At 34.5% G+C, this 7,474-nt stretch overlaps 1 protein-coding gene across 4 annotated transcripts in view; it reads left to right on the top strand.

The window, feature by feature from the left end:
- FAM126A (family with sequence similarity 126 member A) overlaps positions 1-7,474 on the top strand; it is a 132,912-nt gene that overhangs the window by 56,736 nt on the left and 68,702 nt on the right. The window contains exon 1 of one of the 4 annotated variants that reach the window (XM_017526974.2): positions 1,776-2,411. The exons of the other annotated variants lie outside the window; for them this stretch is intronic. The gene's annotated coding sequence lies outside the window, so the exon portion shown is untranslated. Of the gene's footprint in view, positions 1-1,775; positions 2,412-7,474 lie in introns of those variants that run through there. 4 annotated transcript variants of the gene reach the window in all.

The following is a 7,474-nucleotide window of genomic DNA, read 5'->3' as shown; positions in this document are numbered from 1 at the left end:
TAGTAGAGACGGGGTTTCACCATGTTGACCAGGATGGTCTTGATCTCTTGACCTCGTGATCCACCCGCCTCAGCCTCCCAAAGTGCTGGGATTACAGGCTTGAGCCACCGCGCCCGGCCCCAGGAAGAGATTCTTAAGGAATTCTGGAAAGATGAGATAATTTTTGGAACTAAGACCCTGAGGAGATAGAAGTGGATGGAATTCAGAGCTTTGACTAGTAAGAAAGGAAGACATTTCTGGAAGCAACATCTCTAAGAATATAATGTTAAAGACTGTATTATTTCTTTGTTATCGTCATCAAAGTTGGCATATAGTATCCTAATTGGTTCCCTGAAATACTTGAAGTAGAGAGCATTTTAATATTGTGAAAATAAATGCCCCTCAGGAAAATTCCTTAAATGGAGCCTGAGATCTCTGGCATCATCATGTAACACGTTGTCGTTTTTTGGAGGGGGGCAGATGGAATTAGCAGTTTGACTATTGCTTATCGTTGAGAACGAAGTCCTGCCAGAGTCTTTTTTGGCCTTCTCAGAGTTAGGCCGCGTATCTGCACTAAGGAAAAAGAACATTTAGCACTTGAAAATCTCCTGTTTAAAGTATCTTTGCTCAGAAGAAGTCTTGTTTGCTTGCACTTTGGATATATTCCTTATAAATACATTAAAGATAAAATCATTCCTCTGTCTCCTAAATGAGACAGAGAAGAGAAGACAAGGAATTCTCAAAGGCTCACATTTTTTATCTTGAGAAAGGTAATATCACCACCTGTTTTTTTTTTTTTAACTCCTGGCTCAGGTTTTGCATGTAGGTAAAATCTGAGTCCTGCTGGTTCTGAAGTCCAGGGCTTCTTCCTCAGCCTTGACTCTTAGCTTTCCTAGGAGGCTGAAAACAGAATAGTTTATCCAAATATTATTTGGCTTTGTAACTTGATCATAAAGACGAAGTGAAAAGTTTTATCTGATTGTCTTGTATAGTTCTGAAAATTTCTTTCATTGTGATTGAAGAATTAAAGTATGATTCTTTCTAGAAAGGGAAAACATCCCTAATTTTGGTGCAGCCCAAGAGTGGAAATATCAATGTTAGCATGATTTTGGATATTATTGTTATTATAGTTACAGCCATATTGTAAACATTCTTTATTTTCTTAATTACTAATATAAAGCATAATCACTGTAGGAAATTTGAAAAATTCAGGAAAGCGTAAATGGTAAATAACACTTATAATGCTTCCACCCAGAGACACTTTTTCCTTTTGTGAATTATCTATTAGTGTCCTTTGTCTATTTTAATACTGGAGATTTTTAAAAACTAAGTTATAAGAGCCCTTTGTATATACAAACTATTAAGCCTTTGTCAAATTACATTGTAGATCATTTCTCCAGTTTGTCATTTTTTATCTTAATTTTGTTTTCGATATGAATTTTCTTTTTAAACAGATTGCTAACATTTTAATGTGCTTAAACGTATCAAATTTTTCTTTTATGATACCTCCCTACTTAGAAGGGCCTTGCATTCCCGAATTATATGAATATTCACCTGTATTTCCTTATATTAATTCCGCAGTTAAAAAAAAATTTACATCTTTCGTCTGTTTGCGATGTATTTTAACATAGGATGATGGTTCAATTATTTTAATGCTATTTATTGAACAGTTATCTTTTTCAGAGGTTTTAAATACAAAATCATGTGTATATCTATAGATATGGATACATTACTTTTTCTAGGTTTTTCTATTCAGTTTCATTGGGCTACTTTTTTTTTTTTTTTGCTTTAGTAATTCCAAACTGTCCTAATTATTGTGAGTTTTTAATGTACTTCGCTAAATAGTTGTGTGAATCCCTATCATTGTCTTTGTCAAAACATTTTCACCATTTCTCTTATATTTCTTTATTCATGTTACATTAAATGCAGTTAAGATCCTAAAAGAACCTCATTGGAATATCTGACCTAATTTTCTCAGGAGAGTTGTAATATCTCTATTACTACAATGTTATCTTCTTTTATTGAAGTCACCTTTTATGACTCAAAGATGTAGTGTTGAGTTTTCTTCACATATTTTAAAGTTTGTAGTTTTCTTCATGTGAGTTCTGCCCATTATTAAGTGTTATTTTTGATATTTTAAAACTTATTGATCCTATTGGGAACAGAACTTTTTTCATTATTTTATAAAGAATATTAGATGTACCTGATGGAACATAGAAAGATTGCTGATTCTCATATGCTGTTTTCTAATTGGTCATCTTATGAAACTTAATTCTGATGGTTTTTATTGGGTTTTGTAGTAACTCAATTATATAGCATCTGTAAATGATGATGATTTTGTCTTCTTTCCAAAATTTAATTCTTGTTTCATTTTCTTAGGACTTTGATCAGAACTTCTAGAATAATGTTGAGTCATATTATAGCGGTGAACAGTGAGCATCCTTGGATTATTTCTCATTTAAATGGAAATGCCTTTAGGGTTTCATAGTTGAGTTTTCAAAATTTTTGTTAATGGTATGTTAAAGAAATAGCTTTCTATGCCTTTTCAGTGGGAACTGAGATAGATATTCAGTTTGATCACATGCACTTTTAATATACCTTGAGATGATCATATAGTTTTCCTTCTTTTACATGCTGGTTGATGAATTGTGTTACAAGATTTCCAAGTAGATTTCATCAAACAACTGCTGTCTTAGGGATAAAGGCAACTTGATAATAGTATATCTCTTTAAAGTAGTGTTATATTTGATTTGCTGTATGAGATTGATCTTTAGTGTTCCTTTTGTATTACCTTTTTAAGGTTTTGATTTCTGAATATGTTTGCCTCGTAAAAAGAGAGACTGAGAGACAAGCTTTCCATGTTTGTATATGTTCTGGCAATTAATCTCTTCCTTGGAAGATTTGAAATAGTTTGGCTCTAAAAATGTCTGATCTTTTTGGGCTGAATACAATTTATAAAGATCTTAATATGTGCTTAAGTACTAAGTATTTTGCATAATTAATTTTATTTAATCCCTGTATAGCTTTATAAGGTAAGGATTATTATTTCTATTCTACAGATAAACTGAGACTGAGAGGTTAAGACAGTTGTTCACCGTCTATAATGTATACAGAGTTTAAACTCAATTCCTATCTGATGTAATAGCCCATGTTTTCTAATCAGTACCCTAATGTTTTTCCTAATTAAGACGTTTTCTTCACCCCATATTACTGAGAAGTAAATTTAATAATTTTATTTGAGCATCTCATTAAGTATTCTTCCTCTTTGCTCACTTAGTTTTAATTTTTGGTAACCCTATTATAATTATCACTGGTCTGTTCTTTGTTGATGTGTCGTATCTTTTGCTATTTTAATAAATACTGTGATCTTGGAGTGAGGTGGAATAGGGTCAGGTAACTTAAAATTGTTTTTCTTATAAGGCACTTAATATAATTCACATTTTAATTTGTTGAGTGTTCAAGATCAATTTGCATTCCTGAATCCTGTTTGTACCTTGTAAAGAATGTTATGTGAAGTGTATCACATATAAGAGATCAAAGAATTTTGGAAATACAGTACTTTTCCATTTTAGTTTCAATTACTTTTGTTGTGAGCCTTGTATCAGGGTAGCTTTTTAGTAGTAATGTTAAATAATATTTGTTTGGTGTGTGTTTTTTTGAACAAAGATTTTTTTTTCTTCTTTTTACTTCCTCTAACATGGATCATAGGAAACAATTTCTTTTTGTTTTTTAATTTTTTTCTTACAGTCTTTTGATTAGTTGACAAACGTTAGTTTCTTTCTCATATAAACACACAGAATTTATTCAGTCATTTGTACTTCACTTAATGAAAACATTGTATATGCATTATTAAACTGTACCATAAAAATTAGGTTTTAGTTACTGGAATATTTATATTTACTCTTATGTTGAGTGATGTATAGGCTTGGAAATTTAGGAGAGTAATGTAAACCTTAAAAGTGCTTAAACTGGGAAAGCAATTGTAAACTCTATACTTATCTTTTTGAACTCTTCTCTTCCCCCCATTTAAATGTAAATTAATATTTAATTAATTTAGTTAGGGTTTTGGTTATAATCAGCACACCCAGACTGCACTCCCCATGCCCTTTCTGTGGGTACAGTCTGAACCTCTTAAACCTGTCAGACATATATATGCTCTTTTGTTCTAAATTTCAAAGTTCCTGTTGATTTGATAATCAGTAGATGTCACAGTAGTGGACAAGGTGACGAATAGCCCCCACAGCAGTGCACACATTAGTAGTTAAGAAGAGGGAGAGACTATTTTGGAAAATAATGAAACTTCAAGTGAGTCCTGATAGGGAAATGGAGAGGAAGATGAAAATATTACAGAAATGGGGTATGGAGCTGTGGCTCACGCCTGTAATCCCAGCACTTTTGGGAGGCTGAGGCAGGCGGATCACCTGAGGTCAGGAGTTCAAGACCTTCCTCACCAACATGGAGAAACCCCATCTCCACTAAAAATATATATTAAAAAAAAATTAGCTGGGCATGGTGCCACATACCTGTAATCCCAGCTACTCAGGAGGCTGAGGCAGGAGAATCACTCGAGCCTGGGAGGTGGAGGTTTCAGTAAGCTGAAATCACACCACTGTACTTTCCAGCCTGGGCGACAAGAGCGAAACTCCATTAAAAAATAATAATAATAAGTGGATGGGGGAAGAAGGAAAGTTAAAAATGTGTAATTCGAATAGATTGTTGGAGATATGTAGAAAATTGGAAGAATGGTTACATGGGTGATAGAACTAGAATATTCAAGTCAGTGAGGTCAAGAAGTAGAGTTTCAGAAAGGAAGACACTTGCTTCAGGTTACAGAAAAAGAATGGCCATAGAGAAAGAGCTGATAGAATTGTCATTTATAAGGTCATGGAGAGTAGATGATGAGACCCAAATTTATACTGTAAAAGGGGTTAAGGAATAAATTGATGGTGAGCAATTGGAAGTGGTGGTAGTAGATTAGGCAACTAAATCACAAAGTTAATCAGTGAAGAGTAAATAAGGATGGAGTAACTAGGGCATTAGAATCTGATGAAGCCTCACTCCTGTGCCCCCTATTTTCAGAACTGTAAGATTGTGAAATACATTCTCAATTGTCCAAGTGATATTTTGTTAGTGATAATTAGAGGTATCATTTATTCAGTACCTTTTGTTTGCCGATGCTTTATTTGCATTATTTTTAATCCTTAAAATATCCCTAAAAGATAGATGTTATTATCTATCTTTCACAGTTGAGGAAATGGAGACTTAGAAAGTTTAAGTTACTTGTTGAAAAGTGGCATGGGTTTTTTGGACTCCCATGTCAGCCTTCTTTTCATTATGCCACATTGTTTCCTTTATTTATTGAGCTGTATTAAAACACTGGGGATTGTAAGAGGAATATAGGTGCTATTCCTCTGCTTGTAGAAAGTGGTAGAAGAGGCCAGGCGCAGTGGCTCACATCTGTAATCACAGCACTTTGGGAAGCTGAGGTGGGTGGATCATGAGGTCAGGAGATCGACACTATCCTGGCTAACATGGTGAAACCCCATCTCTGCTAAAAATACAAAAAATTAGCTGGGCATGATGGCATACACCTCAATCCCAGCTACTCTGGAGGTTGAGTCAGGAGAATCTCTTGAACCTGGGAGGCGGAGGTTGCAGTGAGCTGAGATGGTGCCACTGCACTCCAGCCTGGGTGACAGAGTGAGACTGTCTCAAAAACAAACAAACAAAAAAAGGCAGTAGAAGAGAAATCCTAATTCTGTTTGTGTAATTTGTGTTGATTATATTTTTATTTAATATATTTTTATAAAGGAAATCCTCCTAGTAAGCTCCCCTACTATACTTATAATATCTAATTTTTAACAATTGCTGTTATTTGGAGATGAGATGTTCTTTTTAGCCATGATAATGATGGGTTGAGAGGAAAGAAAGGACAGGCCAAGAAAAAGCATGTAAAGAAAATAAGACTAAAACTTGTTATTTTCACTATGAGAACTTCAAATATGTCATACAATTTTAGGTAGCAACTCAGAAAGGCCAGCCTCTTCATGGAAATCATATTGAGCTAGTCACAAGATGGTAATTAGAGCAGATACTCTTCATGTCACCAGATTATAAAGCTCCAAAAGGTTTATTGTAATATAGTGTGATTTATTGAATTTAGATTTCATCAATCAGGAATTAGTTATTGGTGAAGGGGTCTGAGCAGATGTTTGGTTTTTCTGTAATAAACCCTTTCTTCAGAAACAATGTATAATTGAAAAAGAGATGCTTAAAATACTTTAGGGATTAAACGTTCTTACAGGACTTTCAAGTACTTTGGGAGGAACCAAGATAGAAATTTTTGCTGTGCTAATTTTAGCCTCATATTCAGCTACAAAACAACGTCTGGGTTACATTCTGCTATACTAGTATAAGACTGTATTATTGCAAACTTTATTTTAAAAGTAATTTTATAATTCAGCCTCTGCTAAAACAAGTTGACTCTTAGCCCAGTTAATATGAATCAGTGTGGTCATACTGAACTATTTATTTCTCTTTGGTTACTATAATGTTTTTAAACCAAGAAAAAGAACTATATTCATAACATCCACTGAGTTTCTGATTGGAGAGAATCAAATAGAATTTTGTACAGTCAAGATCTGTTGCTTTTATTATTATGGCCCTATTAGCACGCATTACCACCATTAACTGTGTTTACTTACATTTTCTCATTGCACTTCCCTCTTGGCCCTACTATTTTCTATTGAACATGTGAGCCTCTATTAGCAGACTTGATTAACAGTTGAAAGTCTCTTTACAACTGATTAAAGGGCAGTGACTCCCTCTAAGACATTAATTCCCAAGGTAATTGGAATTTGGTTCTCTTAACATTCCTGTCTTCCTTTGTCCCCAGCATTGCAAAAAGGAAAGCACTTAAAATGCAAAAAACTTTAAGGAATCAAAGTAGAACTGTGCTTTGGAAAATATATTTCCATATGTTATTACATTTGGGAAAGAGGAAAGAGGGGTTATTGATAGCAGAATGAATGAAAGATAATGTTTACAATGGGCTTTCTTTTAAGTTCCTCCACATTTTTTTCTCCTAGCATTTATTATTATTATTATTATTTTTTATTGCATTTTAGGTTTTGGAGTACATGTGAAGAACATGCAAGATTGTTGCATAGGTACACACATGGCAGTGTGATTTGCTGCCTTCCTCCCCTTCACCTATATCTGGCATTCTCCCCATGCTATCTCTCCCCAACTCCCCACCCCCCACTCTCCCACCCCCACCTCTTCCCAACAGACCCCAGTGTGTAGTGCTCCCCTCCCTGTGTCCATGTGTTCTCATTGTTCAACACCTGCCTGTGAGTGAGAACATGCGGTGTTTGATTTTCTGCTCTTGTGTCAGTTTGCTGAGAATGATGGTTTCCAGGTTCATCCATGTCCCTACAAAGGAAACGAACTCATCGTTTTTGATGGCTGCATAATATTCCATGGTGTATATGTG

The sequence above is a fragment of the Cebus imitator genome, unplaced genomic scaffold, assembly GCF_001604975.1.
Source record: "Cebus imitator isolate Cc_AM_T3 unplaced genomic scaffold, Cebus_imitator-1.0 Scaffold45, whole genome shotgun sequence".
NCBI classification, from domain to species: Eukaryota; Metazoa; Chordata; class Mammalia; order Primates; family Cebidae; genus Cebus; species Cebus imitator.
Note: the sequence above shows the minus strand (reverse complement) of the source record. Positions and strands in the feature narration are given on the sequence as shown.